Here is a 20,822-nt window from a genome sequence, read left to right as displayed (position 1 = left end):
AGAACACTGGAATGGATTCACACAAAGTTGCTAATATTCTTGTTTTGTCTTCCAAAATAGTTGATTGCTCCAGGACAAAAAAACATAGTTCTAATTCAGGGTCTTACAGCCTAAAAGGGATTTACATCACAAAGAATCAACACTGGCAAATAGAAATTACATTTAAGCAGATTTCGTTCTCTCAGAAATGTTTTTGGAAATGTTACATATTACTATTAATTGTCAAAATGATAAGAATTGGGAGGCATAAATCTTAACTATTTCCTTTCTTGAAAATATTGGTTTAATATCCACTTCTAAACATCACCATTCTCCCCCTCACTATTTAAAATGGGTACTTCTGACTGCATTGAAAGCAGTAAGGTTTGGGACCATCTGCACAATGCTTTGGAGGAAAGGAATGAAAATGTGTGGGGGTGGCCTCCTGGCATCATGCCAGAGGGCAGGATTTGTTGGCACAGCTGCATGATCTGGCATTTCCAGATGTGCACAGAATTGAAGACCATCTACAGAGCCAGAAAACTGGAGGTGGCAGCTGCAGCAGGTCCAATTCATGAAGTGAAAGACTTGGAATCCACCAAAACAGTTATTTTTTTTTTTTAAGCGAGAGGCATGATGATTTTATTTATACTGGGCTGAAATTCTCATCTTGATGTTGACTCAGAAGTCTCCTGACTTAAAGAAGAAATCACATTGCATTTTAGATTAAACTATTGGTGTATTTAGACAACTGGGTTGCTAATTTTTCTGTTTAATTCTGCATCTATTAATTTATCCTACCCTCCCCTCCTTCACTCTCCTTCTTCCTTCCTTCCTTTTCACCATGTCTTTCTTTATGTGTCTCTCTGTCTCTGTTTCTCAAAAAAAAAAAAAAAAAAGATACACAACCCAAAAACATTCTCAAGAAACAATTCTTGTCTAATGCAAACAGATTTGAGAGCCCTGAAACTGTGTCTGATGGAATCTTCTTTCTTGAGAAACCATATTAAATTCTTTATCTGTCTTGTTAATAAAGGCCTTTAACGAGGTGCTTTTGGAGGGTGTGTGGTATGCAGGTTAAGTAAAGAGAAAAGAATTGTGTTTCTGTTCCCCTGTGGGGCCTCCAGAGCATTTGCCACCAAGTAATTGTTGGTCTCAGTCTCTAAAGAAGCTTAAGCAGGAGCTAGCTAGGAGACTTGATAAACCATCGTTACACGCACCTCCAATATAGGATTGAGGGCTTCTCCATTTAAATACAAACAAACTCATGCTTTCTTGTAATTTTAGGAATTCATTAATCCTTTGATCTTCTGTTCTTGAGTGCCCTGTTCTCAGTTTCACTCTTACAAGTCTCCTTATACTTAACGGGCAATGGTGGATTATTGTTCTTGCAGAGAATAACGTTTATTTCCCACACATGCACAGCATTTTGGCTTCTTTCAAATACCAAGAATTCTGAGAGCTATTTTGAATAGGAGTTGGATAATGATAGTATAATGTGTTATAGATGGCAGCATGAGATAATCACACTGTATTACACTGATAAAGGTGGAGCAGGAAAGAAGAGAAGGGCCTTCCAAGTGGAACAGCAAATTTATTTAGAGAGTAATGTTAATATATTTAAGCTTTTGTATTTCATTATTCTGACACTTCATTTTTTTTTATTAGACAAATGGGTGAGAATACCTTAATCTGGAAGGAAAGACAGATGGAATATGGGTAAAGTCCCTTCATTCTGCCGAGCTACAGCTCAATTCACTGCTGAGCAAAAGGAGGAAAACTGCTAGTTAATGAGACATTTGTTTATTCAATTAAAAAGACATTTTCATATTTATTTAGACCAGTTTCGGTCTAATTCCACAGCCTTTGTGAACGACTAGAAATGAGAGTTTCGAGAGGAAAATATTTATATCTCTGGGTTTCAGCTTTCATCTCAGTATAACAAGGAGGGTGGGATTAAATGATCCAAATCCTAGTTCCAAATTCTCTGATTCTGTACTTTGATCTTAACTATTTTTCCTGCCTCCATTCCCAATTCCTCTCCAATTCAATCCATCTCACAGAAAGCAGACAACATAAAATTCCTAATTGCTTAGGTGGACCCTCTAACTCAATGATTCAAGAAACATTAGTGATTCCTAGTGCCTGTAGGCTAAATTATACAAATATAATCCTAGGAAGATGGAGGAATAAGTGATCACTCGGGGTTCATGTCTATTTTGCCTCAAATAAACAAGCAAAGAATCCAACAATGCTGCAAAATGATGGCAAGAAAAGAACTAAAAGAATCCACCACAAAGAAATTCTTATAGAAAAGAGAAGAGAAGACCAGATCACTGAGTCTTCCAGGTACTCCAACTCACTGTTGTCCCCTCACATAACCCATGTCTACAGTGACCCATGTTCAAGTCATGGCCTCATGAAAACTGCAGTTTTGGAGAGAATCTCTTCACAGGCTATGAGTGCCAATCGTGAATAAGATCAGTACCAAAGATCAAGAGGCAGCAAAGGCAATGCTAGGAAGAGAATGTAGAGCCCAGAGGGAGAATACTGTAGAGCAGGGAAGGGCCAATTACACAAGTTCAGCACCAGTTATAACTAGGAGCGTTTTGTTTTTTTTTTTTACAACGTTGATCAATGGAATACACAACCATAATTCCAGAAGCAACACTTTAGCAGAGGAATAATCACTGTTTCCTCATATATAAAATGAGAAAGTTGAACTAGGTGACCTTTGAGGTCACATCCAATTTTGACACTAAGAAGAGAATGAGAGACAACATGAAATAATGGACAGAGAAATGGTCAATAGATGCCTGAAAGAAGCTTTTAAACCTTTCATCTCTGGAACTTCTGCTCCAGGGTTCTGCTATCCTGACTGGTAGAGGTTACAGCTGGCTCATTATTTTAGACAGATCTCAACCATGATCCACTTTCTCTCAACTCCCTAATATCTTCTCTCTACCTGCCTTCTCAATGCAGGCATCCTCTGTTTCTCTCCCACCTCCTCCTCACTCTCCAGATCTGAACTATGATTGAGTCAGCACTGCCATTAGAGAACACATATATTCCACTATTACCCTGTTTAACATCTTTATAACTGTTTACCTTTCCAGATCAAAGTATCTCTCTCTGGTCACTACCATTATGTTTGTTATATCCCTCTATTAGAATATAAACTCCATGTGGTCAGATGCTATATTCCCAAGGATTAGATTCATATCTTCAGGAATTGTTTAAGTATTAAATAATACTTTTTCATTCATTCATTAAGCAAGTAACTCCCTCTTACCTCTAACATAAAATCTAAACTGTTCTTTTTAGAATTTATACCCTTTCGTAACCTAGCCCTCATTAGACATTACTCCCCCTTCCACTATCTACAATCCAGTGAAATTAGTCTTTTCACTGTTCCTTACACAAAACATTCTATTTCCCACCTCCATGCCTTTGCCTTTGCCATCTTCTGTGCCTAGAATGCACTCCTTCCTTACATAAGCCTTCCAGAATTCATTTCCTTTGAAACTTAACTCAAGCAGGCAAAACTACATTATATTTATTTTGTACATATTCTGATATGTATACAGAAGCAACGTTGCAGAGTTCATACAGAAGTGGCCTTCAATTCAGGAATACTTGCTGCCAAGCCCCTTCTCTGACACATATTTGCTCTGAAACTTTCAAGGGCTATAAGTTGCAGAAAAAGTACTGACCTATATTGGTAAGGGCGTGGGGTGTTCCTTATCTGAGGGTTGGTTCTTTATAGCAATGAAGTTACAGGTTCCATCCCTGTTCTATAATGCTATCAGATAATTCAAATAATGCATGTAGGGCCTCTTTCCTAATGACGCTCTGTGAAACAGATGAAAGCCTCCCATCTAGATGCTTAGAATGTATGAGGTGTCTGTTCATTTTGTATTCTAATGTATAGAAGCTTCTCTGAATCTGTTTAGAGACTCTCAGGGCTGAATAGTTCATGAAAATAAGCTTTTGCATAAGGAGCAGTCTGTCTCTCTGTCTCTGTCTCTCTCTCTCTCCTTCCTACCTTGAAGGATCCCATGAAGTCAAAGAGGACTGTGCAACAGGGGGACAGGGCAAGCAGTTACAGGGAGGAAACAAATACCAGATATCCCAGGATAGCCTGGTACTTATTGTAACAAGAAAGTATCTCCTACTATGTGAAAAATACTTAGTAAAATTTAAAGTTCTGAATAAATGTGAGTTGTTAATTGTGGTGCTAAGTATAATTTTTTTAAAATAATCGTTCAATATCTTTTCATCTCCAAATAAAAGGAAGAAAGTCAACGTCAAATAAAAGTTATGAACTGCTCTGGGAGTCAAAAGACCTAAAGTCTACCTTTGACAAATTGCCTGACTTCTCTAATCTTCAGTTTGCTCACAGTAAAATTAGAGAGAATTATTTTAGTTGGAAGTGACCCAAGAAACAATGAATCTATGATTAAAAATATACGTGTGTGCGTGTATATATATATAGAGAGAGAGAGAGATGTATATAGATATATAGTCTGTATATAGATATGTGTGTGTATCTTCCAAACAAAACCTCATTTAAGTGGAAAGTTCTGCATGTATTTAATCTGATTCTTTCCTGTAGTCTCAGTAGATATTGATAACGTCCTTCCTCTCAGCATAAAAGTGTCAGCCAGGACTCTCTGTCCATATTCTTAATCTTTCTTTCAACAAAATGGTTAAAAACAGTCCTGCTGGCTATGGAGTGATAAGGAGGGGCTGGCGAATTCCACATTTTGTCCAGGCTTCATTTTCTGGGATTCAAGGACCTTCCAACAATATTTGATCTAGACATGAACACACCTGCTACAATATAGGAGGTAGTAACCACATACCCATCCCTATGTCAGCTTTTGTCTATTTGATCTTCTCAACTATACTTTTATCGTTTCATAATGTTTATCATTTATCATATTTATGAATCACTTATAATAACTCACACATATAACTGTATTGGGGAGAAAAGTGGTAATAAGGGAAGTGCTAACCAATCTGATGAGATTTCAGAGCATGCTGATTGGTTCTTAAGCTTTTTGTATGTCATGGCAATCTGATGAAACCTGTAAGTCCCTTCACAGAATAATCTTCTTGAGTGTATAAGATGCATAAGATTATAAAGGAAACCAATTGTATTGAAATTCATTTATCTAATTTTTAAATCAAGTTCATAGATCCCAGTTTAAGAACCCCTGGCTTAGAGATATGTAAAAGATACCTCCCAAAGAATGTGAGTATGCCAACTGGGGTAAAAGAGGAGTCTCAGGTTTCAGAGCTCAAAAGCACCTGAATTCAAGAGTTTGGTCACCAGACTTTCTAAGGAGAGATTTCTTCATGCATGGTGTCCCTTGTATAGAGAAGAGAATAATCTGCAGTTTCCTGGCCAATGTACTACCTACAGAGAGCAAACTCAGTGGGTTTCTCAAACAGAGTAAATGTGATGAAACTGAAATGGTTTATTCTAGTTTCTGTAAGGGGAAGGGAGAAACCTAAACCACATACTTGTATATTTCCCTATGCCAGAGAGGAATTTTATCATAACGTCAAGCAGGTGTTTTTATATCAAACTGAATTTCAGTCCCCTTTGGCAGTAAGGGGCAGCTAGTTGGTGCAGTAGATGCAGTGCTGGGCTTGGAATCAAGAGGTCTCTTCTTCCTGAGTTCAACTCCAGACTCAGATGCTTATGAGTATGTGACCCTAGGCAATTCAGTTAACCCTGCTTGCCTCAGTTTCCTCACCTGTAAAATAAGCTGGAGAAGGAACTAGCAAACCACTTCAGTATCTTTGCTAAGAAAACCCCAAATGGGATCACAAGGAGTCAGACACAACTGAAATCATTGAATAACAACAAAAATTGGCAGGAGATGGAGTTGATGGACTATTTGAGTGTTTAAAAATGGTCCTTGAAGTCAGGTTTTCTGAATCTTAAAAACAGTTCTACTGGATGGTATATTGAATATGACCTTTATACGTTGCCTATTTGCATGTAATTTTGCCTTTTATTAACTCCAGATTTTTTTTTACTTGCTTGTGGTTATTGAACACTAACAATGACTCTCTTTAGTTTCTAGAGGAAATAAACCAGATGCTTTGCTTCTCTCAAGTAGTTTTTCTTACCAGTTTTTTACCTGTGGAGAACACATTTTTCCACTTAGTTTGATGTATCTAATACCTTCTAACTTGGATATCTATGAGATAGTATTTCTAAAGACGTGAAATAAATCTCACTTACAAAGGAGACCTATCCCCATTTTCCTCAAGTGTGGTGTGTTTTTGTTATTAAGCCAATTGTGTGGTTATTTCTTCCTCTAGAAAAAAATAAACCATAGCTCAGAAAAATAATGATCCAAATGAGAGTCCCATGAAGAAAAATAAAAGATATAGTAAATACAAAAGCCACAAAAAAATTTACTGAATTCCCAAAATAAATATACATACAATATACATATAATATATATAATATATTTTATATATATAAATATAAATATATAAAACAGCTGCATCCCTTGTCACTTTGAACCAGCACTTGGATGAAGATTTATTGACTTTCATATTATTTGCATCCTAGTAACAGAGTTTTAATTTATAAATGTATAAGGTCTTGAGTGTCCTTAAATGTTTCAGCACACAACAGAATAATATATAGCTAAGATAAACTATCTATGGAAATTCATTACAACTTAAAGCAGTATAAGCCAATTTAACAGAGATATTACACGTAAAGAATTTCTTACTATAAAGTGAAATGTGGTAGTTGGGCAGAGCTGTTTCCCGATGCAAAAAAAAAATCTAGGCCCTTTGAATTTATTGGACTTAAGAAAAAGGAAAAGAAAGGAAAAGAATCCTGACTTTTCCACCTGGCTTTATTCCTTTTGTTTCTGACATCAGCAAAATGAAAGGTTTTTCAGAACTTAACACAATGCTGTAAAAAACGGATCTCATTACTCTATAAACACTTTACTTATTCAAGGTGGGATTATTGGTGTGGCTTCTTACTCTAACCCCACAATTAAACTGAGCTGATCACAAAAACATAGAAGCCACAGAATTCAAAATGAGAAGGTGAGAAGTATTGAGGCTCAATTCAATTCAAATATTTAAAAAGCATCTACTGTGTGCAAAATGGTGCAAGCATGCTTTTTGAAATCTGAGAAATCGAGAAAAAAATCCACATAGGGCATGTCACAGAATCACAGAATTGGCAGGGATCTCAGCAGACATCTATCCAACCCATACGTGAAAGTAATTCATATTATAACATAGTCCACATGGTTTTGACCACACTTTCTTTTTTTCAAATTTTATTTTTTAAATTGTGGACTAAAACAAGAGTTTCTATAACATAGTACAATAAAAAAAAGGATGATTGTACATGAAACTGCAAAGCTACTATGCACAATTTGCTATTCCTTTCAAATATACAACAAAATGATTATGTAATTTTTTCTTCCTTCCTCACTGCTCCCTTGCTCTTGAGTTTGCTACAATTAGACACAAATAGGGACACACACACGTATGTGTGTGTAATATGTTACACACATATGTAATATATACACATGTGTATATATGTATAAATATATGTGCACATGTGTGTATTTGTGTGTGCATATATACATATGTGCATGCATATGTGTATATATACATGTGTATGTATCTGTAAAATTATTTTATACATACTTCTATTTATGAGCTTTTTCCAAGGGAGGAATCCACCACTTCTCAAGAAAGGTTATTCCACTTTTGGATAGTTCTAATTGTCAGGAAAATTTGCCTGACAATTTGTATCTTTGCCACCTTCATCCATCACTCCTGATTCTGCCTTCTGGGGCCAAAGAGAACAAAACCTAATTCTTCCTTTCCATGACAACCTTTCAGATCCTTGAAGGTAACTCTCATGACCCCGAGTCTTCTCTTGTCCCAGGCTAAGCTTCACCAGCTTCTCCAACCAGTCATCTGACATAGACTCAAAGCCCTTCGCCTTCTCTGTTGCCTTCTCCTGGTCACTCACTTTTCAATCTTTCTTGAACTTTGGTGCCCAGAAGTGAACACAATATCCTAGATGAGATTTGGAGGAAAAAAAAGAAGGGGATGGGGACACAGTATAGTTCTGTGAAGACATGTTTCTAAGAATATCGCATTTGAGAAGATTTCAGTTTAGCTCAGTCTCCCCTCAAAAGTGGATTGCCTGAAATCTGTCCCACATGCAAAGAACACTGTGGATCAGCAAGTATTCAAAACCATAGCTCCTCAGCCCCCAGTGACATTTCTCTTTACTCTTCAACCAGAATAAATGTTACTGCAGAGCAAAAGGCACTTAGTGAAACAGCATACAAGACAAACAAGAAGGAAAATGCTCTCATTGAAATAAGGGTAAATGCCCTCACACATTCCCCACACCATAAGACAGTGAAAATATGTAGAGAATAGACCCAGCCTAGGAACCTGTGTGGACACATGCATAAGCAAAATTTGGATCCAAAGCCCTCTCTATGGCCAGTCCTTCTGCTCTCTCTGTTGGAATGCAAGCTCCTGGTCCTCTTTAGGGCCATAATCAGTTCATGCCTCTGCTGCCTGCCTTTTGCTGGTCTTCTGCCTTCCTCTGCTATTGCCTTCTGCTAGTCTTTAATTGACTTCCTCTCTACTGAGTCTGCAGGGCACTCTGTTGGCCTTCTATTTCATTGCAGCAGCTCTGATGTTCAGTTTTCCTGACCCCATTTGGAGTTTTCTCGGCAAAGACACTGGAGTAGTTTGCCATTTCCTTTTCCAGCTCATTTTATAGATGAGGAAACTGAGACAGAGATTAAATGACTTACCCAGGGTCACATAGCTAGTAGGTATCTGAGGCTAGATTAGAAGTCAGGAAGACTCATCTTCATTTGCTCTGAGCACAACACTTTACCCACCACACCACCTAGTTGCACTTCTGAGGATCCTTCCCCAGAAAGAAATGGTCTCATATCTTTTATACCATAAACTCCAGGGGCTATTTCAATTCTTTTGGGAATAAGACTCACAACCACACACAGATAACCATCAGAGGTTTTCAGTCGGAAGCTGTGTACCTTTTGAACATATTTAAGTTCTAAGTCTTAAGTGTCACTCTCTGAGTTCATAGTAAATGCTCAGGGAACTCATGGAACCTTCATTTCAAATTCCATAATGCCCTTGGTTATCAGCCAGGGTTCAAACAAATCACTCTAGGAGCTTTATTTACCAAGGTTAGAAGGGCAGAGTAGAGTTGTTCTGCTCCCGATTTTTTACAGGCACAAGAATTGTTGATCTCCTTACATAAATGCTTGTGTTACAAAGGATCTCATTAGTATGGAAACAGAGTAAAGTATAACTTATGCCTTCTCATTCTGTGTGATTATTATCCATATTTTTCTGCAAATCTTCCCTAGGGAATCTCTCCCAACACACAGAAGCCTCTCTTCCTCTAGCTCTTTGAATACTTTGTGTATATTGTGTAGCATTTGGGAAATCCATCTGTTGTCTCTCACATTCACTACACAAACAGCTTTTCCAACTCAAACACGATGATAAACCATATTTTATATCACTCTTATGTGTATGTGCCATCATGGGCAACATGCATCAGTCTATTTTTTACCATCATCTTCTCATTGCCCTTTCAATCACATGAAATTGCATTCCTTCCAGAATCTGTGTCTCATGATTCACAGATATGTAGAATCAAGTCAATATTATTTGTGTTTTTTAACATGCTTTTGTATCCATAATTAAGTGGGGACATGGAAGGCCAGTGCATTCCAGTGCACTAACTTCCCCACTATGATCTAGCCTGTGCTTTCCTGCTCTTCACTTCAGGCCTCACCTCACTGCCTACGTACTGACTCTCTTAAAGATTCATATGCTGTTGGACTCACTCAATCAGGTTCCTATCAAATTATCTGGAAAAATCTGTACAATATTTATTCTTGATCCACATGATTTAGCCCTCATTATTTCTCCTTCAATATGACTGGCTTAGGGTGTCACTGAGGATACCTTAAAGCATTCCAGAATTATCACATCATCTACCAACAAGAACATCTTACGTAGGACTTTCACCATGATGCTGGCAGATAATTCTGCTCAGTACTGTTTCATGCCTTGATTGAACTTGATGCTCATATAGAACTTCTGAGAGATCTTTATTCAACAGTCTGTTACTTTGGGATCTTATATAATCTAAGATTGTGCATGGGAAACACTTTATTTCTGGAAAAGTTAAAGTTTAAGGGTGAACTTTGGTCTAACAAATAAAATGTGTGAATAGGGGAGATGAGGAAGCTTGTCATGGAGGGTTTTCATTTTTCCAGTAAAGTAGGGAGCTAGGTTATCTGTTGATATGGAGTAGAGCTTGGTGTTTTGGTGCTTGCAAGCAGAGAAGAAAGTTTAGGACGCTTGCTGTGGCAGTAGTTTGACAGACAACATTAGAAAAGAATGAAAAGATGACTCACAATGTGAGGGCCAAGTTAAAGCTAAATGTGAACTTACAGGAGATTTGGTTAGCACAGTTTTCTGAACATCAGTGTTCAGCAGCTCAGGAGTAGGAGAAAAGGGTGACCCCCAGTTAAATATTTGCAAGGAATTAATGACAGAACAATGGTTAAGACAGTGGAAATAAAGAAAAATGAATGTTTAAAATGTTTAAGTACAGAGCCAAGACTGTGAATTGAGGGGAGACCAGATTAGAAGTGACCTGGGAACAGGGAAACATAGAAAATCTCAGCGTGACTGAGAGGACAAGAATAGGTTTTGGAGAAGTAAAGTGGTGGAGAAAATGAGAAGATAGAGATAATTATAAGAGAAAGTAATTTCAGAATTCAAGATCACAGAAGTGGGGCAGTTTGTGGTGTTGATGTTCACAATGTAATCACTGTAGACATCGTTGGCAGGGGAAGTGGGATGGGGGAGAAACAGGATGGAGTAAAGGCAGAGTAGAAATAGAGATCAAATGAGTCATAAAAGTTGATCTGAGGGTTGGAAGGTAGCAACAATAAGAATCTGAAACAGGTAATATTAATAGGTGGAATAAATATTGGGAATTAATGGTAGCAGAGGGAAAATCTGAGAATGTCAATACTCCTATTAGCTATAGCACCTCAAGATTTGCAAGGTACTTTCTATATTTATCTCATCTGATCTTCACAACAACCCTGGGAGGTGGATGTTGTTATTATTCTCATTGTACATATGAAGGACTGAGGATAAGAAAGGTTAAATGATTTGCCCATAGTCACACAGCTGCTAGACATCTGAGGCAGGATTTGAGGTCAGACCTTCCTGTCTCCAAGGTCAGTGCTATATCTATTATGCCAAACTGCATGAATGAGTAGTAGTGAGTTTGATGGCTCTTCCTCCGGGCCCAATTCAGAGAGGCAACCAACACTGGAGTGGGTGGGTAGGCATTTTTTTGTTAGAAAAAAAATTGAATATAGTGTGGGATGAAAAAAATCTAAAATGAAGTGGAAACTGATAATAATATCCTGGGGCTACATCAGGATGAGCAGTTAGGGAGAGGTAGCAGAGAAAGAGGATTTCATCTGAACAGATGATAACTGAATCACAAGAATTAAGAGAGTAGGAGGTGTGAATTTGTCAGAATCCATGGAGTATCAGTTGATCAGGTATTCGGTGTATCAGACCAGGTCATCAGACTGTTCTCTCCCACAGTCTCACACTCTTGTGATTACTTGTGGATAGGGGCAGACAAATGGAGTAGCCATGTGCTGCCTGGGACTAAAGGACTTCTTCCACAAAAGGAACTTTAGACCAGGTTTGCACAATCTATGGCCCACCAAAGCATTTCAGGAGGCTGGTGAAAACTGCAGGAAACAGGAACTGTTTTCCTCTACATTTTTCATGGGCCACCCAAAATCCTTTGGTGGGCCTCAGCTTGTGCAGGTCTGCTTTAGACCACTATTATACTGGTTAAGATCACATAGTAGAGGGCAGAGTAGAAAGATGCACATACTCTAGCTCTTCCCCCACAGCCCATAAAATGCCTATAAAAAATGACTCTCAAATTCTAGAACAGCAGAAGCCACAGAACAACAGAGTGAAAGAGATTTCTGGCCCAAGGTAGCCTGGAGGAACTACAGGAAAGGTCTATCACATGGGGTATGGAGCCTTGGTTGAGTGGTACTGGGAGGAACAGGACCAGAACAGACCTTGGAGGTGGAATTCCAAGCAGCAGCAGCAGCAGCAGCAGCAGCAGTTCTCAGATTCCTCAACCCACAAACACCAAAGGCAGCTTCAAAAGTCAGTGAAAAAGCTTTTTCATCTCAGTGACAAGGGAGCAGGGTCCTCCCCTAATCCTGGCCCCAGGTGGCCATGGGAGCAGTGACCATTTGTAAAACCCTCCACCTAAAGCCCTTGGGGGAATTGAACCACTGATCTGGGTCTCAGCCCTGAGTGACAGCCTTGCCCTCCACCTAAAGCCCCTGGGAGAATTGAGCAGCTGATCTGAATCTCAACTGAGAGCCCAGCCCAGAAGTGAGGAGGAGTATGGGCATGGCAGAGCTGGAGGCAGTTGTGGAAAGGGAATTCTACTTGCATATCCTGGGCAGAAAAGTTTTTGGTTGCTCCCAGAAGTAAATTTCTCTCCCTTGATTGTGCCACCTTGGAGGAACTGAGAAGTTACAGGTCCCCAGAGTACACCTTCCTCTTGATAAAGGACTCAAAAGTCAAGTAAGTGGTTGGGAAAATGCCCAAAAAAGGGGAAAAAATAAGATTATAAAAGGTTACTTTCTTGGTGACCAGGTATTAATACCTCCATCCTTTCAGATGAGGAAAAACAATGCATGGGATCAGAGGAAGTCAAGGCTTCTGCATCCAAAGCCTCCAGAATAAATAATCAATGGTCTCAGGCCATGGAAGAGCTCAAAAAGGATTCTGAAAATCAAGTAAGAGAGGAGAAGGAAAAATTGGGAAGAGAAATGAGAGAGATGCAAGAAAATCATGAAAAATGAGTCAACAGTTTGCTAAAAAGAGACCCAGGAAAATGCTGAAGAAAGTAATACCTTTAAAAATACACTAACTCAATTGGCAAAAGAGGTCCAAAAAGCCAATGAGGAGAATACTGCTTTAAAAAGAAGAATTATCCAAATGGAAAAGGAGGTTCAAAAACTCACTGAAGAAAATAGTTCTTTAAAAATTAGAATGGGCCAGATGGAAGCTAATGACTTTATGAGTAACTAAAAAATTGCAAAACAAAACCAAAAGAATGAAAACATAGAAAACAATGTGAAATATCTCACTGGAAAAGCAATTGACTTGGAAAATAGATCCAGGAGAGACAATTTAAAAATTATGGGACTACCTGAAAGCCATGATCAAAAAAAGAGCCCAGACATTATCTTTCATGAAATTATCAAGGAAAACTGCCCTGATATTCTAGAACCAGAGGGCAAAATAAACATTAAAAGAATCCACCAATCACCTAAAGAGACCCAAAATGAGAAACTCCTAGGAATATTGTAGCCAAATTCCAGAGTTATCAGGTCAAGGAGAAAATACTGCAAGCAGCTAGAAAGAAACAATTCAAGTATTGTGGAGATACAATCAGGATAATACAAGATCTAGCATCTTCTACATTAAGGGATCAAAGGGTATGGAGTATGATACTGCAGATGTCAAAGGAACTAGGATTAAAGCCAAATACCCAGAAAAACTGAGTATAATATACTTCAAGGGAAAAATGGTCATTCAATGAAATAGAGGACTTTCAAAAGCATTCTTGATGAAAAGACCAGAGTCGAAGAGAAAATTTGACTTTCAAACACAAGAATCAAGAGCAGCATGAAAAGGTAAACAGGAAAAAGAAATCATAAGGGACTTACTAAAGTTGAACTATTTGCATTCCTACATGGAAAGACAATATTTGTAACTCTTGAAACTTTTCTCAGTATTTGGGTACTGGGAGGGATTATACATACATACATACACACACACACACACACGTGTATATATTACATAGAGAGAGGGGGGGAAATGCGCGAGCACAGGGTAAGTTCAATAGGGAGGGATCATATCTACAAAAATAAAATTAAGGTGTGAGAGAGGAATGTATTGGGAAGAGAAAGGGAGAAGTGGAATGGGACAAATTATCTCTCATAAAAGAGGCAAGAAAAAGCATTTTCAATGGAGGAGAAAAGGGGGGAGGTGAGAAGGAAAAAATGAAGCTTATTCTCATTACATTTGACTCAAGGAAGGAATAACATTGCACACTCAATTTGGTATGAAAACCTATCTTACACTACAGGAAAGTGGGGGAGAAGGAGATAAGCAGGGGAGAAGGAAATGGAAGGGAGTGCAAATGGGAGGAGGGAGGAATTGGAAGCAAACATTCTTGGGGAGGGACAAGGTCAAAAGAGAGAATAGGAGAAATGGCGGGGAGGATAGGATGGAGGGAAATATAGTCTTACACAACATGACTATTATGAAAGTCATTTGCAAAACTACATTTATATAGCCCACATCAAATTGCTTGCCTTCTCGTTGGGGATGGGTGGGGAAGGAGGTTGGAAGAGAAGTTAGAACTCAAAGTTTTAGGAACAAATGTGGAGAATTGTTTTTGCATACAACTGGGAAATAAAAATTACAGGTAATGGGGTATAGAAATTTATCATGCCCTGCAAGATAAGAGAGAAGATGGCGATAAATGAAGGGAGGGGTGTTAGAAGGGAGGGCAGATTGGTGGAAGGGGTAATCAAAATGCTCAGTGTTTTGGGGTAACAGAGTGGAGAGATGGGGAAAAAATTTGAAACTCAAAATTTTGTGAAAATGAATGTTGAAAACTAAAAATAAATAAACATCAAAAAAATCACATAGTAGAAGAGGTAATGGTAAATATATAGTCGATATATCAATCTCTTCATATAAGTAAGATTTATAATTTTTCCAGTTATTCAAAATATCTTCATTCTCTACAGAACCTTGATTAGATGCTTAATGTTTGTTGCTTTGCATACAATGTTCGTTGAATGATTGAATTCACTCTTCTTTTTTCCTCTTCTAGGTGATAAGATTACAGGGACACAGATTTAGATCTGAATGGGACTTTAGATCATCCTTTTTCATTTCAACCTGTTCATTTTAAAGCTAAGGAAATTGAGGCCCAGAAAAATAGCTCTTGTTCAAACTCATCCTGGTGACTGTGGCTGTCCAGTCTTTTCGGTCGTGTCTGACTCTTCATGACCCCATTTGGGGTTTTCTTGACAAAGATACTGGAGTGGTTTGCCATTTCTTTCTCCAGATGAGAAACTGAAGCAAAAACAAGTATTTGTCGAGAATGAAGACATGGTTTTAGGTACTATGCTTGTTCTTTATAATTCTTCAACGTTTCTTTTCATTTTGTAATTATTATTTCCATTGATATTGTTGTAAGCCTTGTACATATTGTCTTCTTGGTTCTGCTTACTTCATTTTGCATCAATTCACATAAATCATTCCATGATTCTCTATATTCTTCATATTTTTCATTTCCTATGACACAGTAATATTCCATTGTGTTATATTCTATACTACAACTTCTTTAGCCAGGCAGGGAATCAGTGGGCATCTATTTTTCTTTTCAGTTCTTTGCTGCCATAAAAAGTGCTATTATAAATATTTTGGAGTTCGTGGGGACTTTCTTTTTATCAATGATATCCTCTGACTATGCCTCCAGTAGAATATTTGGGTTAAAGCAAATAGACATCTTAGCCATTTTATTTGCATAATTCCAAATTACTTTCTATAACTGTTGCAGCAATACACAACTTTACCAACAATATATTATCTTTCCACAATTCTTTCAAAATTGACTACTCTCGTATTTTGTCATGTTTATCAATTTTCCAGGAGTGAGAGGAAACTTCAGGATCATCTTGATTTGCACTTATCTTATTAGTGATCTGGAGCATTCTTTTCATGTGGTTGTTAATAGTTTGCAATTCTTTTCTTAAAGACTGTTAGTTCCTATCTATTCAGAATAGATTTTAGTCACATATATTTCCATTAGCTATCTTTATACTTTGGATAGCAAACCCTTATTTGAGAAATCTGAGCCAAATATTTTTTTCACAATCAATTGCTTCCCTTATTTTAGATGCATTCAGTTTATTATGTTATTAGTGTAGAAGGTTTTTTTCCACTTTCATGTAACTAAAATTAGTTGTTTTATCTCTTATAATTGCTATGCCTTGTTTGTTTAAAAATAATTTCCTACCCAAAACTATGAAAAGTATATGATCCACTTCTCTTCAAAGACTTTTATGGCACAATCTTTAATAGTCAGGTTATGTGTCCATTTTGAATTTATTGTGGAATATGGGGCATACCAGACTGCTTTCTAATTTTGCTAGTACTTCTTATGAAATAGTGAGTTTTTTTCCTAAGTAACATACTTTCAAGTTTATCAAACACTGAGTTATTGAGTCTCATTGTTTGTCTCTCCCTTGTCTACTTCTCCATTTTAAGCAACACAAAGGGATTTTGATGACTGCTGTTTTCTAATATAGTTTGAGATCTGTAAGTGGTATTCCCCCTTCATTTCTATCTTTTTACATCAGTTCAATTTCAGCTAATTTCATGATACCCCATTTCCCTGTTTCTCATGTTATTATTCATTTGCTCTTTCTAATTTCTTTGCTCTATGAAGAACCTGTGGGGGTTAGAAAGCTAGATCTGAAGTCAGAGGATCTGAATTTGAATCCTACCCTTAGCTACTTCTTTTGGGCAAATCATTCAGGACCTAAGTTTCCTCATCTGTAAGATAAGAAGGAGTGAGGGCTATACGGCTTCTAGAAGCCTTCTACCTCTAAATTTGTGAGTCTGTCATATTTATCACTTTATCCAATTTTCAATTTTTTTTTTACTATATGTTCATATGTGGACTATATGTTATATATAGATGTTACTTGGTTTTACCATAACTTCCCCACAAAAAGATAACCCTATCACACACAATATACTCATTACATATGCTGTATACATATTTGTATCAATATACAAATATTTATTCTATTACTACCAACTTTTTAACATTATAAAATCTGGTTTCAGATGATTCAGTAATTTTGCATTCTTAATTTTTCAATGATTAACCCAATATATTCAATTCAATAAAAATTTATTAAACTTGTGCTATATTGTAAGGTACTATGCCAGATAACGATTCAGAAACAGGTACAACACATTTTGAAAGGAGGAGGTTGGGAAAAGAGGAAGGCAGAGTCAGGAAAATAAAATAAATCACTAATCCAAGCAAGATAAAAATTAGCACAAAGGAGCATTCCAGGAAAATTGTTATGAGAAATTTAAGGATGAAGAGATCCTATTCTCCTGAGAAGGAGGGAGGAAGAGTTGAGGGAGGAAGGAAGGAAATGTAAAAATTTGAATAGCAATATAAAATGTAGTGAAGTACTTCAAGGATTAATTTTATAATAGGTTTTAAAATGATAATTAAAGTCAATTAGATATTGTCTCCTGAAAAAGTACATTTCTCAATTATTCTTTAAAATCTTTATTATATTTATACCTAATTGGAAAACAAGTTATAATATATGACCGTAGATCATAAATCCAAATGGAGATTAATTATTACCTCTGAAATTAAAATGGTCAATGCATAATAAGTGTGTGATATCCTTTGATGACTGAATGGGAAATGAAGAGCATCTGTTTTCAGTGCAATGAACAAATTAGCATTAATGAGATCAATTGCAGAACCCACACATATCATGTTTGAATTCTAAGTCCTCTGAATTTTTTTAATCTCTCTCTCTCTCCCCTTTCTATCTATCCATTCTCAATGTCCAGCTCCTTATCTGGCCAGGTAATCTTCAGAATCTTCCTAAGATAATTCAAATGGAAGCCTTTTGATTTTCTGGCATGGCACTGGTACAGACTATTCAGGTTTCACAGGCATGTAACAGTGAGGCTAGTACAATGGTTCTGTAGACCTTTAGTTTGGTAGTCAGTCCAGCTGCTCTTATCTTCCACACTTTCCTTATGAGCCTCTCAAACACTGAGCTAGCTCTGGTAATACACATGTCAGTCTCATCATCTAGGTGTACATCCCCATTACTCAGCCTTAATCACTAAATGGGTGTTGCCTCAGTTAAACTGATACCTGGAAAAGACCTTAGCTTAAAACAGTCAAGGTCTCCCATTGCATCTGGATGCATCTCCAGTGGTCCTGATCTACAGCTTCCACTGGAGTCAGATGACTCTAGAGGAAACAGTGAGGCTGGTGATTTTGCACAGCCCTGCCTCACTTAAATCCAATTTACTTGCAAGTCACAAAATCACCTTCCCAATGTCATGGTCCTCTTCCAGAACAAAGTACAAATAACAACAGCAAACTGCCAAGGTTAAGCGAACCTGTCCATAGCATTCAAAATCTCTCCATTTACTGGAACAAGTGCTTCCACGTTTGGATGATGTGGTGCTAGCTAGTGAAGAACCTCTGCTTTCTCAGTGTTAATTGTAATCCCAAAATCAGCAGAAGCAGTTGAGAATTGATTCATCTCAGCCTCAGACGCTGCATTGAGTGCACAGTCATCAGCAAGCAAAAATCCACGCACCAACTCTCCCTCCGCGTTAGTCTTGGCCTACAGCCATTTCTGAAACCTTAGTTGAACTGCTAAGTATTGTAGAGAGTGCATTTGGGTTGGCCACATTGTTTGAATGCCAAATGCACATTTTCTTAAAGGAATATTTTACAAGGAGCTCACACAAGGCAAAGCACTAACATGGAGGTCAGAAGAGATACAGGACACTCTCAAGATGTCTGAAGAACTTTGTATTGATTGTGAGACACAAAAGACACTGGCATAGGGCCATCCAAATGGCAGGCCCACATCATAGAAGGTACTCTGCATTATGAGCAAAGCAGAATTACAGTAGCTCAAAACATGAGATAAGCAAATTTAAAGACATCTTCCTCCCAAATGGTCATACAGACTATTTGCCCAATAAAGCCTTCTAAGCTTGTATTAGTCTAATCAGCCACAGTCAGATACACTGTACATTGACCCCAACATAATGATATCATTTTGGTACTCTTCAAATCTTGTGTCTACTTGAATCCAACCATTTATCTCCTTCCACATGCCCATACTAGATCAGAACCCTATCACCTCTCACCTGCAATATCACAATAGTCTCCTAATTGATTTTTTTTAATTTAATTTTATGTTTTTAATTATCAGAAATCCATTTTCACTCCCTCTCACCAGTCATCCCATTGAAAAAAGAAAAAAGAAAAGAAATCCCTTGTAACAAATATCAATAACCAAGCAAATCAAATTGCCTCATTTGTTATGTTAAAAAAAATGTTTTATTCCACATCGATCTATCACCCTTTGTCAGAAGATGGCTAGCATATTTTACAATCAGTTCTCTAGAATCATGGATGGTCATTGGAGCAGAATTCTTAAAGCTTTGAACATTGTTTGTTTTCACAGCATTGTTTCATACTTTGTCCATTTGTACATGTCTTCAGAAGGGTTCATTTTTTCAATAATATTTATGTCATACTATACATTGTTTTCCTGTTTCTGTTTACTTCACTGTGCATCAGTTCATATAAGTCTTTCCATATCTTTTTTAAATTATCCATTTTTAAATTTATTTCATTAGCAAAATCATATTACATTACATTCATATGCATTCCCTAGTTGATGGGCATCCTTATCTGGCATTCCAATTTTTGCCACCACAGAAAGAATTGCTATAGCAGACAGACAGATAGGTAGAGTTTATATATGGGATTTTTTTTCCTCTTTAATTTTTTTGTGATATAGTAGTGGTTTAACATTATGCATTATTATCCACTAGCACCACAGGCTTTCCTCCCACTCCTTGCTTAGAGTATTTCCTCCTCCCCCTTGCCTCTTATAATCTTTAGCTGCCTTCAAGGCTTAGTTCATGTGTAGCCTCCTATATAAGTCTTCTTCTGGATTCCCCCTACTTACTAGTGCTACTACAAAAAAAAAATATTTTGTGTATATTTTGTCTGGATTTTGTATATACTTTTTTATGTATTCTGTATACATATGATACCTCCTCGGTAGAACATAACCTCCTTGAAGGTAGGGACTACTTTGTTTTATATTTGTATATCTCATGCCTAGAACATAGTTTTTGTTTTTGTTTTTTTTATTCTTCGACCTTTGATTTCATTGGTGAGGGTGTCCCAGTTAGGAACTTCCAATCCCAGTGCATACTGGAACTTTCTCTGCAACTTCTAGTCTTATTGAGTTGTTTGTGACACTAAGAGGTTAAGTGACTTTCCCAGAGTCACACAGGCTTATCCCAGAACCACATCTTCCTGACTCCATTGCTAGTTGTCTCTCTGTTGCTCCACACTGGCCACAGAAATGTTTAACAAATATATTCTTATTAATGAATGAATGTACAGAGAACATGTAGAAGGAATGACTAAAAAAAAAATACTTTTTTTGGCTGAAATGAATTAATTTAAATGTAAATAATTACTAAATCATTTTAATTGGTTGTATAGATATTCAGTTTGCAAAAAATACAATCTTTTTTAACTTAAAGGATACAAGACATAGCCAATCTCTGACTCACTATCAAAAGTCTTAACTTCATTTTGATTTAAAGAAGCAAAACTGAATCTCAAGTATCCTGCTCAGTAGAGGTAAATGACTGGTATTGAATGACCTCCACATGTTAGCAGATTGCGGGGCTTTACACTGAGGGAGACAGTAAATTGGATCATTGTCTTGTCCAACAGTACACAGTCAATAGGGATCAGAGGCAGGACTTGACCACAGTTTTCCTGACTCTTCCCTCCCATT

The 20,822-nt window shown here is 37.3% G+C and overlaps 1 protein-coding gene across 1 annotated transcript in view; it reads right to left on the bottom strand.

The window, feature by feature from the left end:
* Positions 1-6,392: 6,392 nt before the first annotated feature.
* The window catches only part of LOC140496935 (uncharacterized), a 325,087-nt gene continuing 310,657 nt past the window's right edge, over positions 6,393-20,822 (bottom strand). Inside the window, exon 14 of the transcript XR_011964454.1 lies at positions 6,393-8,061. The gene's annotated coding sequence lies outside the window, so the exon portion shown is untranslated. The remainder of the gene's footprint in view (positions 8,062-20,822) is intronic.

This window comes from Notamacropus eugenii, chromosome 3, assembly GCF_028372415.1.
Source record: "Notamacropus eugenii isolate mMacEug1 chromosome 3, mMacEug1.pri_v2, whole genome shotgun sequence".
Classification (NCBI taxonomy): Eukaryota; Metazoa; Chordata; class Mammalia; order Diprotodontia; family Macropodidae; genus Notamacropus; species Notamacropus eugenii.
This window is presented reverse-complemented; position numbering and strand designations above follow the sequence as displayed.